Genomic DNA, 20245 nt, shown 5'->3' with positions numbered 1-20245 from the left:
TAATGTCTTTATTCTGTAGAATACACATTTTTTGGCAAGATTTGAAATGATTGTAACTAACAAATGCTTCAAGAACAAATAGAAAGTACAGAAAACATATTTTTGAAAATGCTCTGAGAAAGTGTATAAATAGTACTGAAACTACAGACATACATTGCAGAAGATAAATTAAACATGGGGAAAACTCTTAAAATCAGCCTTTATGAGATTTTCAATCCTAAAATGTAATGTTTGACAAGTCTTTAAAAGTACCAAAAAAGATAAAAAAAACGAATTTTACCTAAAGGTGTCATCAGTTATGTTAAAAAATAAGTGTACAGATGTTTGCAAATGCTTTTTAGATGTACAATAAAATTATCAACAAGCAGACAGACTGGGCACTTTTGTTTACCTCTGTCATTTGAGTAATTGATCATTTCATATGGATACTTATGATTCTATTACTTACAAAACATTTTTTTGTCTTTTCAAGCAAATTTATGGTTGTGACAAAACATTGTTTTAAAGAAATCAAACAAGTGACATTGGGAATTTGGGTCAATGGTAATATGTATTACTTTCTTCTTGGTAATTTCAAATGTTTATTTTCTGAATGTGCATTTTTATAATAAAATGAAGTTTTAATTATAAAAACAGTAAAACTATGAATTTTTAGCAACTCCAATTATAATTGGAGTTGAAAGCAACATGAATCTGAAAAGTTCTTAATACACAGCCACTTTGGATTTTGTAACAAAGCGAAGGAACCATTCTACTAGTAATACATGAAACAGAAAACTGTGAGAATATACATACCTTTTGAGGTTTTTTTGAGGGTATTTCTCAGGATTCTCCTTACCAAATATATGCTATTTCATAACTAGAAAAGCCATGTTAAAAAAGAAAACTGTAAAAAAAAAACCTGCCCATATAATATAATGCGATACTTTGGGTTAATTTTTTTGTCTCTAAAATTATTATTTTATGAATTATCTGAACACTTATTAAAACACTAACCATCATAATAGAGCAATTTCCTAAAGTTAACAGAAAATTTAATTTTTTTCAGAAAATTTAATTTTTTATCATGGGGTTGTTAAACTCACTATAATTGCCAAGGTTCATGTATTCAAAAGGGATACTTCATTACTCTAACTTAACGTTCAATTTCTAACCATTTGACAAATTATCAGCTGACAAGTTTCTTGAACAAAGGTGGATATACATTATTTTCATTAGTTCTAATAACATAGATATTTAAGATTTCAACACTGAATCACTTGTTACAAGTTAAATAGTATTTCTAGCTGTAACTTCACAAAGAAGACATAAAACAATGCTTCAAAATACTTTCATTTTAAAAATTAAATTATGTTTTTATTACCTTTAAGTAGTTGCATAAAGGGGTTACCATTCAACAAATCTTTCTATTATAATGCATCTTGATACTTTTACTGTTACGATCGCAAAATCAAATATGATTTGTTAGATGTGCTTGATACACTGATATACATCGAGAGATCATAATTAAGCAAAGTTTTCTATTTTTTTTTATTTATTACATGTCAGCAATGTTTTGGAAGAGGAAGTTAGTCTGTATTGAAAGTGACATGAAAACTTTTCTCCTTGATTTTAACCTTTTCCAAACTTACTACGGAGAGCCAGTTTCAGTCATTTCTGCACTGGAGGACAAGGCGTTACAGATGGGAATGGCGCCTTCCTATATGAAGCGCTAAAGACAGAATTTTGGTGTGTATATGATTCTGTACGTTCGTTTTTACTATATATTTTAATTTGTTTAAATAAAGCCCCAAAGCCTGCCAAAGAAATCAATTCTTGAGTACACACACACACACACACACACACACACACACACACACCCCGGTCTTTTTATATTTAAAGGACGTCACGGAGTGGATTTAGTAATCCCAAATACGACTTGGTGGGGTCCGGGAGAGGAGGGGAGGGCACATATTACCATAATTACTTTTTTGAAGGCTGTATAATGTTATTCCACATAAATGCACAAATGGCATTAAAACTCGGCTTCCTGGATTTTGGCTTATTTTTTTGTCCGTATTTCCAATTATTTGCCAGCTCACATTTCAAAAATCCTAAAAAGGTAAACCCTACGTTCGGTTGCACGCATAGCAGAAGGAAAGTTTTCATAAGAAAAAACCCCAGCAAAATAAGTCACGAGAAGCGAGTATCGCTACGGCTTTTGGCCACTGGAAACAATTTCAACAATCATTCGTTTCATGACATTCAGACGAAAAGCTTTGCCTTTATCCGTTTTATTTTCAACCCCGTTCAGTTAGTGGAAAACTACTGAAACGGAATTCATTGTAAAGAAAACAAAAAAGAATGCTAACGGTGAAATTTATTATAAAACCTTTTCCTTTACAAAGTGCCACTGAGAAGAGCTAAAGCTTGGGCAGATTAGGAGGAAGTCAATTTTGGGAGAGGAGGAGGGGGGTGGTTAGTAATCTACGCATTTCATGGTACCACCTTGAACAAAAAGATGCATTTAGATGTAGGAGATTATCTCAAATGCGAACATTAAAACGAATCCTTTCAGAAACTCTGTTTTGCTTCTTCAAGATCTTAGTGACAGACAGACGGGGCGGGCGGGCGGGCGGGGACCGGCTCCGGACCCGCCCATACCCCCCGCGAGGAAGGGCGGAGCGCGCTGCTCGGGTTACAGCACGGACTCTGAATGCCCGCCTACTTTTATGCAAAACAACACGCCCCCTTCTTTCGAGTGTGTGTGTGTGTGTGTGTGTGTGGTTTTTTTTTTTTTTTTTTCTTTTTTTTACTAATTCATCCAATGACTAAACGACATTCTGTTGGCCGGAAGGTGGAGCTTGGAAAAGGAAGTCCATGGGAAAACCCATCCCACAGTCACGCCTCTCTCCGCCTCTTCCTTTTACCCTCCGGCCACCGCGGGGTGGGGTGGGGAGGAAAGGGGCGGGAACTGGGCGGGGACAGAACGCCCACGGTCTCTCATTTACATGCAGCCATACTATTGGCTTAGGATTGCTGCGAACAAAGGGAGGGGGGGGCGGAGAGCTTGTCAAAGAGCGCTGCAGGGATTGGTTGAGGATTACGATGACGCGCAGGGGCCACTGTAAGCAAATGAGAAAGCCTGAAACGCACCCCCGCCCATCTGCTTTCATGGCGCTGCCTGCCATCCAATAAAAGAAGAGCCCGAGCGCTTTCCTGTGGACATTTAAATGACATTAGAAACTTAGTTCTTTAAATATTTATGAAGAGGCGGGGAGGTGTGCGGTATCTCCCGGAAGCGCTTCTGATTGGCTGGTTTTCTCACACTAGTGTTACCTTTAGGAAATGTGTGAATATCCCCCGGATCAATTAGATGATTATGTTTCCTGCTTTTTCGCTCTTCCTCCAAAAGCGCCACACTATATTCACCTATTTGCTCCTCAGTAATCGTTTTTCATGTGTGGTCCGAGTGGCTTTAGCTTTGCCACTCTTTTCACTCTAAATGTATTTTCATTTCTGTAACTCAAGTTTTATTTTCATCAGTTTTTTTAAAGTTGCTAAGAACTGAAACAGATGGAAACAATTAGAACCTCCGCTCTGTCGATGTGTATAATCTTATTAGTTTAATGGGTCACAGGGAGCAGGACCTATTTCCTATGGATCAAAGTGAAAACAAACACGGTTAATATCCCATTTTGTTTTAGAACCACATCGGATCAGGTTCCTTCTGTCCACCATGGTAATGACAATATTAAGAAAAAGTGGGTTGCCTTGAAGTTTAGAGGGAAAATGAAGCCATTTTAAGTTTAAAACTCATTAATATTAACACCAGGTAGCCACTTACAAGCTCCCTAGGTTCTCTAGTTTATCGTAGTAGCATGGCTATTAAAGGATTTCTGTACTGTTTGTTTTGATTTATTGCCTTAGTGGAAGCAGAAAAGTCATGCGTAGCTTGTTGATAATTATACTGGCTTCTCAGATTTCCTGTATTCAGGCTCAGTGTAGACCTATAAGACAACTTGGATAATTTTCAACTAGGATTTCTTCTCCCCCCACCTAACCCCAATGGATGGTGATCACAGATGTTTTTCAGAATCAATTGATTAATTTGAGGCAGGGTCTTGTTTAGCCCAGGCTGGCCTCAAACTGAATCCGACTCACAATATTGTGAGTGTTTATCACAGGCATGTGCTATTCTACCTGGGCAGATTTTTTTTTTAATTTTAAGTTAAAAAGCTACACAATCCACACCCAGAATTAACGGTCGAATTCCATGTAATTCTTGACCACCTAAGACTAATCCATAGACTCTTAAGTATTGGTGGACCCCAGATGAGAACTCAGACTTTAAGGAAAGTTTTTCCTATTTTGCCTTGTGTTTGGCTTTGCTATTCTAGGCCTTGAACTGGGGCCTCTCAGTGGTAAAGCTCCCCTTTGGACCTCCCATCCCCGCAGTAACTTCTCACTCCCATAAATTAAATGTAGCCAGAGTGTGGTCCATTATCCTAAAGTGTGAGGTGATGGCATCTGTCAGAGGTGGCTGGCTCAGTACAGACCCTTAAATATTCCTACAGATAATCAACATCTGTGCACAGAACGGATGTAAATAATAGGTCCGTGTTCGTTTAGAAACCTCTCTAGTACAGCGATGAATAAAGGCATTGCAGACTTGATGAATGCCCCAAGCTTCATTGGAGGAGATGGGAAGAGGAGCAGGACTGAGTTTGGAGGCCTGCTGCAGGGTTTGCCGAGGATTTTCACAGCGTGTGCCAGAGCCTTGGCACTGGCTTCTTTGAGGCCTCTAGGAATGTAAATATCGGGAGTCTGGACTGGCCAGGGTCGCAGGAAGAGTAAACAGTGGTTATTAGCAAATCATTTTAATTCTGAAGCTGTCACGGATATTTGCTTTCACTTGGCCTTGCAAGAGCTGGGATTAAGAGAGAAACAATGTTCTCGTCACCCTATCCTCCTGGATTGGGAAACTGTCACAGTGGGCTTGGATTTCGCAGCTTTCCCTGGAGTTTACCTCTGTATCTTGAGTCTAAGCAAGCACTACACCACAGTGTGACCAGCATGCTCTCTTTCCAGAACTGGACCTTCAGTTTAGAATTCCAATTTAAAACCGGTGGGGCCAGTTGCAGGGAGATCTGACATCTGGGACAGATATGAGTACTTCATTCACCTTGATGGAATCTCTTTCAATCTGTCATTTGAATTTCATTATTTTTGTGTTCACTCTGTAACTATGCCTCAGTGTGATGGTCTTTAAACTCCATTTCTTCCTAAGATTTTCTGTCTTCTATATCAGTGGTATGCTGTTTTATTTGTGTGTGTGTGTGGGGGGTAATATAAATCCAAACCAGTGTTGCGGAATTTAACCTTGCTTTTTCTCATCTATCACAAACTATTTGAACTGCTAAAATCATGTCCATCATCGATTAACTTTAGAACTTCTTTATTGTTTTGAAAGTGGAATTGTAATTGTGTGTGTGAACTAGATTATTTAATCTCCCTTGGATCAATAAATATTTGATAGTCATTAATCAGGATGAGTAACAAATTTTTACTAGATTTGATTTCTAATTATTAGATTTTTCCCTTTGTATCTAATAGTGGTACATTGATTCTCTCCCCAGTTTTCTGATGTGGAGGAGGGGCCAAAATGAGGTTAGGCAACAGGTACCCTTTCCATTTCCTCCCTTCCCTCCTTCCTTCCTTTCTTTGGTTCTCTTTCTCTCCCTCCCTTCCCCCACCTCTTCTGGCAGGTTTCTCTGGTTAGCCCAAGTGAATCTCCACCCAACTCCTAATTCTCCTGACTCAGCTAGCTGAGTTATAGAATTATAGGCTCCACTTTCCCTCCCTCCTTTCTCTCTCCCCTCTCTTCTTCCCTCCCTCTCCCCCTTTCCTCCTCTTCATTCTGTTTTATTTTACAAGCCTTTAGTTTTCTTCGTCTTCTCACTCCTCCGGTCATTTATCTGTGCTGGCTGTCACCTGCAGCAAACCCGCAGTCCACTTAAAGCAATCTCCTTGGTGGAGCGAGCCGACCCTCACCTCTGCTGAGTCAGAATGGGAATGCCATCTCCAGAGTAAAGAAATCCCGTTCTGCACTTCCAGTAAAACTCATCTGAGGCGTTACCATCAGTCCCCTAAGCGTCCCTGTCTCAGGTTTTCGACAAGTCGTTTTGCTTTAGTTTACATGTTTAACACTTAGCTATTAATGCTGGGATTGTGAACACGTACGAGGACCTGCCAGCGCCTGGCAGACGAGGCCGATCTTTGGTCTGTGCTGTGACAGCCTTCACCAAGGGAGTGCCACGTCTCTGGCTTCCGACGACATTCCCTGGCATCTATTAATTTCAAGGCTCTTGGTGAGCAGGCTGGTGGGAAGGCCTCTGAGTTGACATTTACTGAAACAACGCAACAGCTCTAAAGTGCGCTCCCCTTAGGACTGGAGGCAGAGTCTGTATGGTTCCCGGGTCTTCTGCGCCCCCACGACTTCCCCACCCTCTCTCCACTCGCCTGGCATCGCCTGGCACCGCCTGGCACCGCGTCGCCTTCGAGACCTGCGGAGTTGGGTCAGGCCCCAGCCCGGGCGAGCGGAGCAGCGGGACACGCCCCGGTTTAAAGGGGGCCAGGCTATCGGAAGTCATTTGACAAATCTGACGCCGGCCCTTTCTAATCTTTACTGTACCGTGGAGGTTTGCAAATCTCTAAACACGCTGTAACCTTCTCCAAACAGCGCACCAGATGCTCGGAAATCCCAGCCCCCTGGGGGTCAGGCAGGATGGAGAGTGCACGTGCGCTCGGCCCGCGTCAGGGCCGGTCCCCACTCCCCTGCATTCCCCCAGCGTTCCCCAGGGGTCTAACCTCCCCGGGAGCGCAGATTCCCCCACAAAGACGCGGGCTCACCCCGCCCCGGGAGCCTCCCCGCCTGCGTGCCCTGGACTCCCCCAGCGCCACCCCTCCGACCCCCAGGACAGCACACACACACACACACACACGACCCCCAGGACAGCGCGCGCACACACGCACACACACACACACGACCCCCAGGACAGCGCCCGCGCACACACACACACACACACACACACACACACACACACACACACACACACACACACACACACACACCGGCACACCGGGAACCCGGCTCGGCCACAGGATGGGCAGAATGATTTACGACCTTGATCAACTTTTTTTTTTTTTTTTTTTTTTTTTTAGGAAGCAGAAATTAACCTGTGGGGGATTAGGCCCGAGCTTTGAAGTTCACGGTTTTGTTTTCCTTCAACTCTGTCCTAGTGATCAAATAGTTCATGGCTCCTTCCGTCGCGTCTCCTCCACCTTCAGTCTCTCCTCATTCCCCAAACGCCCTTTGCATCACTTTTCTTATTTTCAAATAAAAGTATTTCAACACCAGTGACTGAGTTCCTGTATAAGATCTATGGACGCAGACAACGTACTCCCCGCATCCTTGTCATCTTAAAATAGTGTTTTATGTTTAGATTTGGAGGTCAGAGGTAGGTAGCACATTTCTAACTTTTTTTTTTTTTTTTTTACTCTTTCCCCCTTTTCTGTCCAATAGTCCCCTCTGAGGCTGCTCCTCCCCAGCAGCTCAGAAGTTCAGGCGGGTTGGGTGGTCAGAGTTTCTGTGGGTCAGCTCCTAAATTACCTTAGCCTCTCCCCCAAGTACTGTGGGAGTTGTGGGTTTTACTCCTAGTTATCCAGGAAATTGAAATAAAAACATATTAGACCTTCCAGGCTGCCCTTCTACAACTCTAACTTTCCCCGCACCCCCATTATCCATACCTCCATTGGACAAACACCCACCCCAACTACAGGCCTCCCCGGGGAAATCTGTCTCCTGGGGTTTTTTCCCCCTACGGCGCCTGCTAATAAGGCAATTTCCTTGGGGGTGTGGTTGGGGCGAGAGAAAAACAGAAACCAGAATTGTTTGGGGAGCCTGAAACCATCCAAGTTTTATTGCATCCGCTACAAAGTCAACTCTTAATGAGCATCCAAGCATTTAAAGTCCCAGGTTTGCTCCATGCTAAGAGGGGTGGGGAGGGGAGGACAAGGCGAGGGTAGTTTGCCTATTTCTCTTTTGCCTATTTCTTCCCAGCAGCTCTTTTCAGCGCTGCCAAAGATTACAGACATGAAAGTCAGAAGGCATCAAGTTTCAGCTCCCTGAGCGATGGAAGATCACTCGGCCACAAGGACCTTCGAAGCTGGCCCTGTCTACAGCTTGTAATGAAAAAGATAATTTGTCTTATAATGAAAAACAGTACCCACACAAACAAACCCAGCATCTAACCGCCTTCCACATCGCACCACTCTTCCCTAATAAGGGCCAGTGACAAATATTGCCATCCAGTTCCACCCTAAAAAAGAGGAAGCAGTAGATCTTCCTTTTAATAACTTCCCAAAGTGTTACAAATAATAAAAGGGGCTCATAAATCATCGCGGGGGCAACTGAACGCGGACCAAGGAAGGATTTACTCCTCTCCACCCCGGGTTTCTAGCCTCGCTTTCATTGGCCGCTTCCCTACGGCCCGCCCCCGAATCCACACTCTTATTGGTCTCAAACGGGATGACGTTAGGCGAAGCTGTGGAGTGGGTGGAGGCTGGAATCCTCCGGCGAGCATGCGCTCTAGGTATATCTGAATGATTGACAGCCAGGAAAGATGTGCGCGTGCGCGTGTGAACGTGCAAACGTGTGTGTAAAATGAATGTGGTGTCCAGTGTGGAAGCAGTGAGTGCTCGCACGGAGCACTGAGGTTGTTGCATCTGCAGGCAGAGTGGGATTGATGCAGTCCCCTCTTGCAGACATTGCCCGGTAGTTCCAAGAGCTGGGGGCCACTGATAACTCTCCTGGGCTCCCAGTCGCTGGGAAGGGAATCTGAGAAAGGGTCTCCAACAGCACGCTAAGTGGGGAGGGTAGGAAGAGATATTTCATTGTTTCTGAAGAAGGTATCTACTCTTAAAATCCTCAGGAGGCAATTTACTTTTAGCACTGGTGCGTTTTTTTTTTTCCAATGACCACCCTAAACTCCTGCCTTCCCTTGCACTGCAACCCTCCTCCAGCCCCCAGATACCTCTCTGCACCCCCCTTTAGTGCTGTGGTGCCACGAGTTTGTCTGGAATCACTACTGGCACTGCTATTTTAAGTGTCTGGTGACCATACAGACTAGGGACCAAGACACTCAGAATATCGGAATAATTTTTAACTGAAAAGGAGGGAAAAGATACAAGGAAGAAAAAAAGAAAGAAAAAGAAAATTAGATATACAAGCAGCAAAACAACAATGAGAAAATAAATAAAATAAAGAAGGAAATACATTTGCTATTAAATGAAATTTAGGACTGTAATTTCCTAGCCAGTTTCTACCAAAATGGGTAACGCCTAGTACAAAATTCTTAAGAGGCGAGGGCTGGCTTTCAAGGAGGGACTGCGCTGTGGCCCGGGCCCGGCTACAGCCAAATAAATTCTCCCTTCCAGTCCGTCTCGGTCTTTGCCTTTTGGAGCAAGATCGGACGGATTTTCCTGTTTCAGATTCTTAGGTAGTTGATTTTAGTTAATACATATTTTAGGGAGATAATAAGTATCTTACAGCTTGGCACGCATTTTACATTACAGAAATGGTAGAAGAATTTTCGCAGCTGACAAATCAAAGCTTCGGTTTTACGAATTTTGAAATGTCACTGGCGAGTATTTCTTCACAGGCTTTGGCATTTTCTTTTTTCTTTTTAATCTTATGTGTGTGCAGTGTGAAATCTACAGACACAAGTATTCCTGTGTATTAGTGCATAAAAAAGGTAGAATGATGGAACTAATTTTATATTTTAAAGGCAAAGTAATATTCTTTTAAATCTTAGTGTATATTTTTTCTTATGAAGCAGGGCCTTTATCTTGCGTTAAGTATTGGACTATCGAAGTGATTTACTTAAAAGCTCAATGTTCAATATTAGTTTGATTTTTAGATTTATGATTGTGACATGAAATTATGAGCGTTTGTATCTTTTTGAATTTTTATTATTCTTTGGACTGTGTATGTGTGGATATTTTTACAGAGCAAACGATTTAAAATTAACAAGCTTGGCTTTAACAGTTGCTTATATTTAATTGAATGTATTTATTTTATCAGATAAATTCACACTTAAATTAACTTTAAAACAACGCACAAAATAATATTTTTCTTTCGCTTTGTTGGAGCCAAAGTGAATTTCCATTCTCCGTCCGATTCTTTCCCTTTGAGCTGCCACAACCGACTGACAAGCTCCAGCCCGCCGGAGACCCAGTATGCAAATTTGGGATGATTGACACCCATAGTGAAGGCCAATCACGTTAGAGAAGGTTGCTAATTGGTTGGCAACGATTTGACGTAAACATGACGTTTTAAAAACCTATCATCCAATCAAAGCAATTTATGCAAATAAAGAAGAATCATATTACCAGAGTCCATAGAGACTTGAGTACGCCCTCACGTGTTCATTAGTGGATATTGCAGAGACCTTTACACTGTCTGAACTGAGGCTACAAAGCGTTCAATTCTATAGCTGGCCTTTCCAAAACTTGTCACTGGCAAACAAATTATAACTCGAAAAATATCCCTAAGAGATGTCGTGTCTATACAGGATGGTTCATTTCAAAATCTCTGTAAGCTGCAGATCTAGGACAAGATCTATTTCCCGGCAACCCAAGAAATCCGAAAAGAACCCAAGAAATCCGTGGTTCTCCGTAAGGAAAGCGGTTTCTTTGCTTTCAAAAGGAAGAGATTTCCAGAGCCTTTCCCTGAAGAAAGGTCAGTAAACCTAGCTTCTTCAGTGAAAAATTCCACACGACACCGCCAGATGGCATTGAGACCTCCTTCCTTTCCACTCCATGTCCTGCAAGTAATTTAGAGAAAACCCAATACTTTTTATATAAATTTTATAACTAAGTGAAGTGAGAACGTATTTGTACTATTAAAAGGCTACATCTTACGAAAATAAGCTTTGTTGGTTGTTTCTTTAATGAGACACTTCCTCTTGAGACTTTTGTCCAGGAACGTTTGTGAGCAAAATACTTTTTTTTTGGGGGGGAAGACTTTTTCTTAAGGTAAAGGGTACCAGGCAGCTGTGATCTTGAGGGTGTCGCCTAAAGGCCTGGAGGGCTTCTTGGAGATTAAAATGCAATTGAGGTGCAAGCTTAATTTTCCAGAGAATGATCTTTTGGGGAGCCCAGCCTGGTGGGAGCCCCGAGGCCCAGCGTGGGTGGTTGTTTTAGTAGCATGGAGTATTTTTGGGGGGAGTGGGTGTTTTGGGATCCCTATTAGAGACGGTCAAGGCTTCCCACGCACACATCACATTAGTGGCGGCAAAGCTCTTCTTTTGCTGCACTCCAGGGGGTGAAACTCTGGAAAAGGGCACACTTCCCTGAGCGTTTCCTCTGCCTTGCTTTAAGAAAATCTGTTTTTCTCCGCACACTTATCAGGATGAGGATTCACGTTGCCATCTCCTCTAGGGCAGATTGAGGGGAAGGGTGGTATTTACAGAAGGGTGGGAAGAAAAGAGCAAAACAAGTTTGACAGGCGCATTCCATGTTTTCTTGATATATTGACCCGAGCAAAATAACGGCGCACTTACTTTTGAGTTATACTCAGGTAATACTTACGAATTTTAAAATAACATTCTTCCGCTAAAACTAGATCTTAAAGGGGCACAGTTATTACTGTAAAAATTATTTGTACATCACGTAGCTGTGATGTTTGCTTAACCACACACACACAAAACGTATTTCGCTGAATATGTGGCTTCTCGCAGTTTGTTGACTTGTTCAGCCTTACATCCTGGCTTCGGTTAACTTTCTGGATGCCTAGCATGGCATCCCTGAAGTCTGTAGAAAATACTCGGGTCGTTCTCACCACCGCCCAGCCTCACCAGCTGTGGAAAAGCTCACTCTCTCAAGTCACATAGGAGCCAGGACACGGGATAGCACCTTTTGTTCGTTCAGAATGACCACGCCAGGGTTCTTGGTTTAACTTGTAGCCAACTCATGTTTACTTTTACTTCGCTTTCTGAACATTTGGCTATTTCCCTTCGGAAGCAAATCGCTTCCAGAGAACAGTCAGATAAGAAAACTAGGAGTGAAACAAGAACTTTGGGGGGAGGCGATCTTTTCCTTTAGGTGGAAAGTCCAAGAACCGTCCACTAAAAAAAAAGAAGAAATATTGTGTCTTCGTGACAGCCTCGTTCTCTTAATTTGTGCGCTGCCGAAAAGGGAACAAAGATGGGTTGTAAACCAGTGGCGATGGGAGCTGGGGGAACGGGCGGCGCGCCCCGGGGGCCGAGGCCGGCTGTGCCGGGGGCCTGGGTGGGTCGGCAGGACGGAACACCCGAGGGCTGGGCTGCGGGATCGCGGGGCCCCCACGCAGGAACAGACACGGCGGTCGCCAGCACTCCTGCAAAGCCCATCTGCGAGGAAGCCGTGGGCGGAGAGCTCGCCTGCTGGGCTGGGGCGCCGCGGGGTGCGCAGCCTCTCCCCGGACCCAGAGGGTGCGGGAAGCTGAGGCTCGACGCCCGCGCCCCGCCACCCCGGCTCCCGTCCCCGGCCAGGGCCTCTTCCGGGCTGGGCCCCGGAGTGGCTTTCCCTGGCCCAAGTGATTTCGAAAGAGTCCCGCCGGCAGCGGCGTCGGCGGCTGTAAATCACCCCACCCCCCGCCTCCCCGGAGCCCGCGGGGGCGCTGGGGACGCGGAGCGGGGCTGCGGCCACCTCTGGCCCGCGGCCGCAGCTGGACCCGCCGCCCCCGGCGAGCCGGCGGGGGTTAAACGCCGAGAATCCATCAATCAAGCCCGCCGCCTCCCTCCCCAGCCCCGAGTGCCGCCCGCGGGGCCTGCTTTGTGTCTCGGCCGCCCGGGGCCTGGGAAGCCGGGATGGGTGGGGGCGGCCAGTTCCCACGAGAGGCCGGGGTGACCGGGGGGGGGGGGCGTCGTGGAGGACGGGGACCCCTGAGGCCCGGGGCCTCGCTCCCTGGTGTGATCCCCGGCTCCTCAGTCTTCCGAACCACGTGGATCCCCCAGCAAAGGACGAGGAGAGGGAGGCCAGGCACCCAGATTCCCTGGGAATGTCACCTCTCCCCCACACCGGCTTCAGTTTCTCTTGCATAAAACGAGGGGCACGCTTAGGATCCGCATCTTGGGGGTCCAGTGCTAATGCTCTTTTGTGGGGTGGGGGTGCCTGGACTCCTCTTTCTGCCCGAAGGACTTCTCAGTTCTTCTACGTTTATCCTCTTTCCCCGGCCCTCGCCCTCCCCAAACCCCGGTAAGCGCCGCGCGAAGGCTAGGCGGTCCCCGGCACAGCACCGCCAAGCAGGGACCGGGCCGGGTTTGGGGAGCTGAGACACCACCAGGGGGCGATGCAGCCCAAGGATAGAGAACCAGGCGCCGGGCGCGCGTCTTCCCCAGGTCGGCCCCTCGCGGCCTGGAGTCCCTCCCTGGAACGAGAGAGTCGTCCGGGGCGCAGGATGCTTTCTTTAGCATGACCAAATCCACTGACGACGGAGGGACACAGCGTGACATACGTTAAATGCTAACCCTCCAACGGAAATGTGACTTCTGAGTTCCCAGGACGTGGAAAAAACAAAGAGAGACAAGCCGTGAGATGCACACCAACCTAGAGTCCTAACGTTTCTTCCAATACGGAGTAGATTTTAGAATGGTGACTACAGAATGCAAGAGAAAGCAGGAGGGAGGGGGACAGAGAGAAGGGAGGGGAGACAAAGAGACAGAAAAGAGAGGGGGGGAGGAGAAAGAGGGAGAGAGGAGAGAGAGACAGAGAGAGAAGTGAGGAAGAATAACAAAGTTTCCCAGTGGCACAGCCACCATCTTCCATTTCTTTTGTGAACGGAGGACAAGGGCGAACGCCTGCCCCAGTCTGCGGGCGCAGCACCGTGGATGTGAATGGTGCTCTGGCTTGTTTCCTGCCCATGTTTTACAATATGGATTAGCTGAGCCCCAGAGGAAACTAGGCCGTGTTCATTGCAAACAACCAAAGGATATTCAAGAGAAAATGTGTTAGGCTGAAATATCATCTTTTCCCACATGTGCAAGGCTCTTGGATTGTGTTTGCTTTCAAAATCCATAAATGTTTTTATTAAACTATATCTTTCTTGTGGCCCATGCGCACATAAAGTACTTGCAGCGTATGTAAACGCTTCCATTTTGGTCCTCCTTGAGGAAAACTGCGTAACTCCGCAGTAAATATTTGCTCGGGGGGTAAACCTTGGCAGGCAATCGCTCAACTCCCAAGTCGGGAGTAAATGCATGTGTGTATTACATATATATATATATGTAAAATTTACAAGAGTTTGATATTTTTGCTCCTTTGGCACTGAGGGAGGTATAATGAGTTACTTGGGTCACATTTTAAAATTAATCAAAACCTTTTTCAAATTTGGCTCTTCCTTGTATACCCATCTCACCTTGTCACTGTCAGTTAAATGTGCTCTCTCTTACACACACACACACACACACACACACACACACACACACACACACACAGCAGAGTCCTGTCCTGGGACTTGAACTCTGGGCCTGGGATATGTCCCTGAGCTTCTTTTGCTCAAGTCTAATGCTCTACCACTTGAGCCACAGCACCACTTTTGGCTTTTTATGAATAGTTGATTAGAAATAAGAGTCTCCTGGATTTTCCTGCCCAGGCTGACTTTGAAGCTCTATCTTCAGATCTCAGCCTCCTGAGCAGCTGGGATTGCAGGGGAGAACCACCAATTCTCCACCAGTTTCTTTTTCCTAGTTTTTTTATTTTGCCAGTCCTAGGGCTTGAATTTAGGGCCTGAGCACTGTCCATGGATTTTCTCAAGGCTAGAGCTCTACCACTTGAGACACAACACCACTTCTGGCTTTTTCTATGTATGTGGTACCAAGGAATTGAACCTGGGTCTTTGTGCATGCTAGGCAAGCATTCTACCACTAGGCCAAACTCCCAACCCAATATTTTCTTTTTAACTCTTTTTAATGTACTTGAGATTATATAGTGTGTGTGGTGTATTTTATTTATTTTTATTGTAAAGATTATGTACAGAGGGGTTGCAGTTAACATAAGTAAGGTAATGAGTACATTTCTTTTCAAACTGTTACCTCCTCCCTCATTTTTCCCCACTTTCTCTGCATGGTATATTTTAAAAGTGTAATGCTTATTTCTTAAATTCTATTTTAGTAAAAGTACAAAAGTTAAGTAAGACATGATATATTATTAATATATATTAATATTTACAGTTTCATTTTTTCACATTTCAATACGTACACTGTGCCAAAATGTTTTACAGAGAGAAAGACTTGAGTCAAGAGTTTGGATTCTCATTTCTGAAGAAAACCTTGAATTAAGTTACTCCTCTGTGGTGAAAAATATTTTTATGAAGATATTTTGACTATCTCTGCTGAGTCCGATTAAAGAAAACTGTGTGAAGATGATCATGAGATCAATGGCTGGGCACGGATAATCCTAGCTACTCAGGAGAGTGAGATCTGAGGATCCAGGTTCAAAGCCAGCAGATAAATCAGTTGACACCCTCATCTCCAATTAACCAGTGAAAAGCTACAGGTGGAGGTGTGACTCTAGTGGTAAAGCACCAGTGAGTGAAAAAGCTAAAAGAGGTCCTAAGCTCTTGATATGGTACTGGCATTTGCATATGCATATGTGCACACACATATACACAGTACACATAAAATCAGCCAAGATAGGGCTGTGCATTAACTTGTCTTCTCATAGTAACCACAGAGTAAGTGTTTTCTCCCATGTTAAAAAATAAGGAAGAGGTAAGCGGGGAAGGGTGGGGGGGGGGGGGGAAGAGTGGGAGGGAAATGGGGACCATGTCATGAGAAAGGGTATCAATGTTCATGAAGTTATACAGCTTCTATCTGGTGAATACACTGTAACCCTTCCATTAATCACAATAAAAAATTATTTAATTAAAAAAATCTGAAAAAAAAACACACCCTTGACCCCCCTCCCCCCCTTCTTGTTGCTTGTGAAGGTTTTATTTATTCTGATAGTTGCAGTAGAAAGATCTTGGCTTTGAGCTGGGAGAAACAGGAATGCTATCTACAACACCGGTTTACTGTGGGGAGAGGTCTGGCTATGAAAGTTTGAGTAGACTTTGAACCAAGAGCCAAATACACACTTCTTCACCTCCCAGTGGAAATTTCCTCCTTGAAAAACATCATGTGGACTTGAGTCATTATCAGAGTTAAGTTTGGCAGTTCAGGCAGATAGAATCCTTCCTTTCATATTTTTCTGCCCTTTTCGAAGAGCAATACGCGTTAGTCTTCTCACTTGTGAAGAGCTACGATGAGTTTCCTCACAGCAGGAGTGCTGTGAGACTCTGCCCACCACGACATGGAGGAGGCCTCTTTGGCAGGGACTTTGGGGAGCTGAGAAGCTCTGAGACCATCCCAAATGTTTGATTAAAGTGTTGCACGCATATGAGAGGGAATAGATGAGAGGAAAGGCAGATGTTGGGGAGCTGGGGAATTCTGAGATATGTGGGCCAAAGGACCTTTGGAGTAGCTGAAAAGTGTTGTTGTCCTTATGAGTCTAAATCCATCCACATTTGAAGAGAATTGAAATGATCTGACCACAGATCATTCAGAATAGGGGCAGGAGAATACATTTTACTGGGGCCATTAATATAGTGAGCGTAAATGGTCTATCTGGAGCCTAGCCTTTTCTTCAATATGAGAGGTAGATAATTGAATTCTAGTGCTGCAGAGTGTTTTAACTCTAGAGCCTTTCAGTCCAGTGGCATAGAATATTGGCAAGGTAGGCGTGGTGGCTCATATGTGCGATCCAGAACTTGTAAAACTGCAATAGGAGGGTTTTGAGTTTACTGGGCTGCTAAGGGAGTTCAAGCACACCTTGAGCTATGTTCGGTTTTGAACCATGATTCTCAGATCTCAGCCTGCTATGTAGCTAGGATTATTGATAGGAATGGGCCACCAGCACCCCAGCAGCAATGCCTTTTGCATAGATAATACTACATTTTCTAGAGTCCACATTTTAACAATGAATTCATGAAAAGTAGAATGAAACAGATCATTTAAATTTTTATAAGTTTCAATAATTTAATGTATAATCAATATGAAGTTGTTAATAAAATATTTAATTTGTTTTGCTTTCTTTTTTCTTTTTATATAGCCAATATCTGGTGTATACTTTATGCTCACCAAACCTCTCTGTTGCACTGGTTGTGTTTCATGCGTGTCAGCAGTAACCAGATGGCCAGTGCAGCCACTGGCTGCCAGGTTAAGCCTGCCCAGCTCTTGGCAGAGCTGGTTTTAAATAGAGTAGATGCACACAGGACCTTATCACCACATTCCCCACATATTCCCTTTGAGGCCAAAGTTTTAAGTGTCAGAGGGAGCACTGAGGAAAACAGATTATAAAAGTGCCACACACACACACACACACAACTCATACTCAACAGAAAATATTTAAGACCATTCAGAATACAAAAAGTAATATAAAAAGAACACTTTAGTTCTATCATCTGAAGTTCACTACTCACGTTTAAGTAAGCTGTTCTCACCTATCGGCAATCTTTACCCTTGCAGATGGTCTTTACACTTGCATATTACAGATGGCCTTGCAAATCTGGCCGTTATTCATTTAACGTTATATCACAAAGCATCGCTGTATGATCAAAAACTCAGTCTAAGAATGCTTTTTGTCTGTCCGGCATGCCACCTTGTGAGCGAGCCTTACTGAAGTTGGTGGCTTGGTAGAGGGTAGCCTGTAATAAGCTCACTAAATGGTGGATAGGGAAAAGGACACGTAACAGAAAAATTGTCCCCCAATGTGGCCAGCCTCATCCCTCAGATCTGGCTCTCCTCTGATAACCAGAGCTCTTTCTACACCATTGCTCATGTGTTAGAGGAAAATAGAGTCTTCCTTCTTCTAGAGAAAATAGAGTCTTCCTTCTTCTTACCGCCAAGCAAACCATATGTTCACTGACTTCTGGATTATGACTTGAGGATAAAAAGTAAAGTCTTATGAAGAGATTTTTTTGAACTGAAAAAAAGAACATTTTAAAGAAATTCATATACCATTTCATCTCCCTTGTTAAACTCTTGCCATGGAAGGTATCTCAGGACGTTTTTGCTACAGGTACTGGACCACCTTGGTTAAATCATTATCAGATTTATTTTTGCTTCTCCTCTTGGCCCTCTCTCCACCATTTGTCATTTTCACAGGCTTTTGTGACATAAATCCTGTGGAATGTTGGCTTCGCACAAAGCATGAAAGATCCAGACTCTCTCATTTCAGGATGGTGGGCCAAAGTAAGCAATGGGGGTGGTGGGGCTGGGGACAGATCCTCCAGGGAGAGGCAAGGGTAAGGGGACCCTTCAAAGAACATGTGGTGAAAGAATATGATGGGTTAAGGTTGAGGGTGACTGCCTCAGGATTACCAGGTAGCCAGAAAGCCTGTAAGTTGAAGGATACATAGCTTGAACTGTGGTTATGCCTTTTTTGTTTGTTTGTTTTTTTCCCATCATACACAATAAGACCTGAGGATTGTCTTCATTGTTAGCTTCTATTTACATGATCTTTGTTTACCAGAGTATCAGGCTGTTGTATATTTCTCATCTGGGAATCCAGAAACCAAGCTCCAAAGGAAAAGTCCAAGAGAGAATATTTCAGATATCTTTTCTAACTAAGCTTGGCTTCCCCAACCCTCAGTACAGCTTGCTTGATGGTGTATGGTGTAGGGTGTGTGTGTGTGTGTTGTGTGTCTTTGATAACTTCTCTTTAATCTGAGCCTTTTTTTTTTTTTTGCCAGTCCTGGGCTTGAGCTCAGGGCCTGAGCACTGTCCTTGGACTTTCTCAAGGCTAGAGCTCTACCACTTGAGCTTCAGCACCACTTCCGGCTTTTTTCTATGTATGTGGTACCGAGGAATCGAACCTGGGTCTTCATGCATGCTAGGCAAGCACTTTAACCACTAGGCCAAACTCCCGGCCCTAATCTGAGCCTTTTGATCACAAAAGAGCCATTTCCCCCACACCTGACGTGGTGAAGAAGTTGTAGACACATAAGGGCCAGGAGATTTTTCAAAAGCTGGTCACTGTGAATGTAAGTGTCCTTCACACTGGAAGCCCTTCTCTCTCAATCTTGTAGTTTACATGTATTTTATTTTCTTCTCCTGCTGTCTTTGCCTGAATTACTGAGGGCAGAATTTGAAGGGTATTTTGTTTCTGACGTGGGCAGTCCGTAAAATAGTGGACCTTTTAACATTACACTGACAGACACTCTCAGGTCTAATAGAATTGATGTATTCATGGGAGCTTAACCAGCGTAGCTTTCCAAAAGGGAGAAAAACCTGTCTTTTCACCTAAGCGCTGACCGATTTGTGGTTTGGATGCTTACATGAGATATTAAACAGACTGGATGGAAAAGGTTTGTTCGCTTCAAGTTTGACTTTCCCCTCATCTTGTAATTTTTGGCCTCAAGTCAAATTTTTGTCCATTCCTCTGCACCCCTTGGGTGGAGGCCAGCGCCACGGGCTTGCTCTCTCCGTGGTGTTGACAGAATGTTTTTCAGCTCTACCAAAGGCCACAGATTTTATGTCAGACTTCAAGATACACAGCTTGATAAACATGTCTGCCTCTGGAGATTGGCAGCATTCTTTCTGGAAAAGAAAACAAAAATTGTTTTACATCAGTAAGGGTAAGTGATATGAATAGCATAGAATAACATGGCTTTTGAAGGTATGCCTGAGTCCTGAGATCTTTTTCTTCCCCCCCTTGTATGTTTTGCTCTGTTAGCTCAATTTATTTTTTAGTTCTCTTTTACCCTACCACCATCTGATTGCTTTCATCAACCATATGTGTTGGGTTCTGTCACAAATAAACAAATCAACAACTGATTAGTTTGGAAAGTTGAGTCAAATTCTAAATCATTCCAGGATGGTATTTGAAAAAGTATCTTGGCTGGACGTGGCTATTTTATTTTTCTGCTGGATGAAATGATGGGTCATTGTTAACTCCTTACTCACTGCAATTTTTAGAAAATCTGGGGAGAGACATTGCTCTGATATTTGGGTTTTATTTTGACAGTGCTAGGAAACAAATCCAGGGTGTTGCATGTGCTGGATGAGAGCTGTGTCTCTGAGTTATATCCCTAGCCCTTTTGATGCCTTTTGTTTGCTTGTTTGTGGTCCTGTGACTTGAACTCAGGGTCTGGGAACTGTCCCTGAACTTTTTTTTTTTTTTTGAC

Source organism: Megascapheus bottae, chromosome 5 (genome assembly GCF_031878675.1).
Source record: "Megascapheus bottae isolate mThoBot1 chromosome 5, mThoBot2.hap1, whole genome shotgun sequence".
Taxonomy (NCBI): Eukaryota; Metazoa; Chordata; class Mammalia; order Rodentia; family Geomyidae; genus Megascapheus; species Megascapheus bottae.
The sequence above is the reverse complement of the archived record's forward strand: the minus strand, read 5'-3'. Positions refer to the sequence as shown.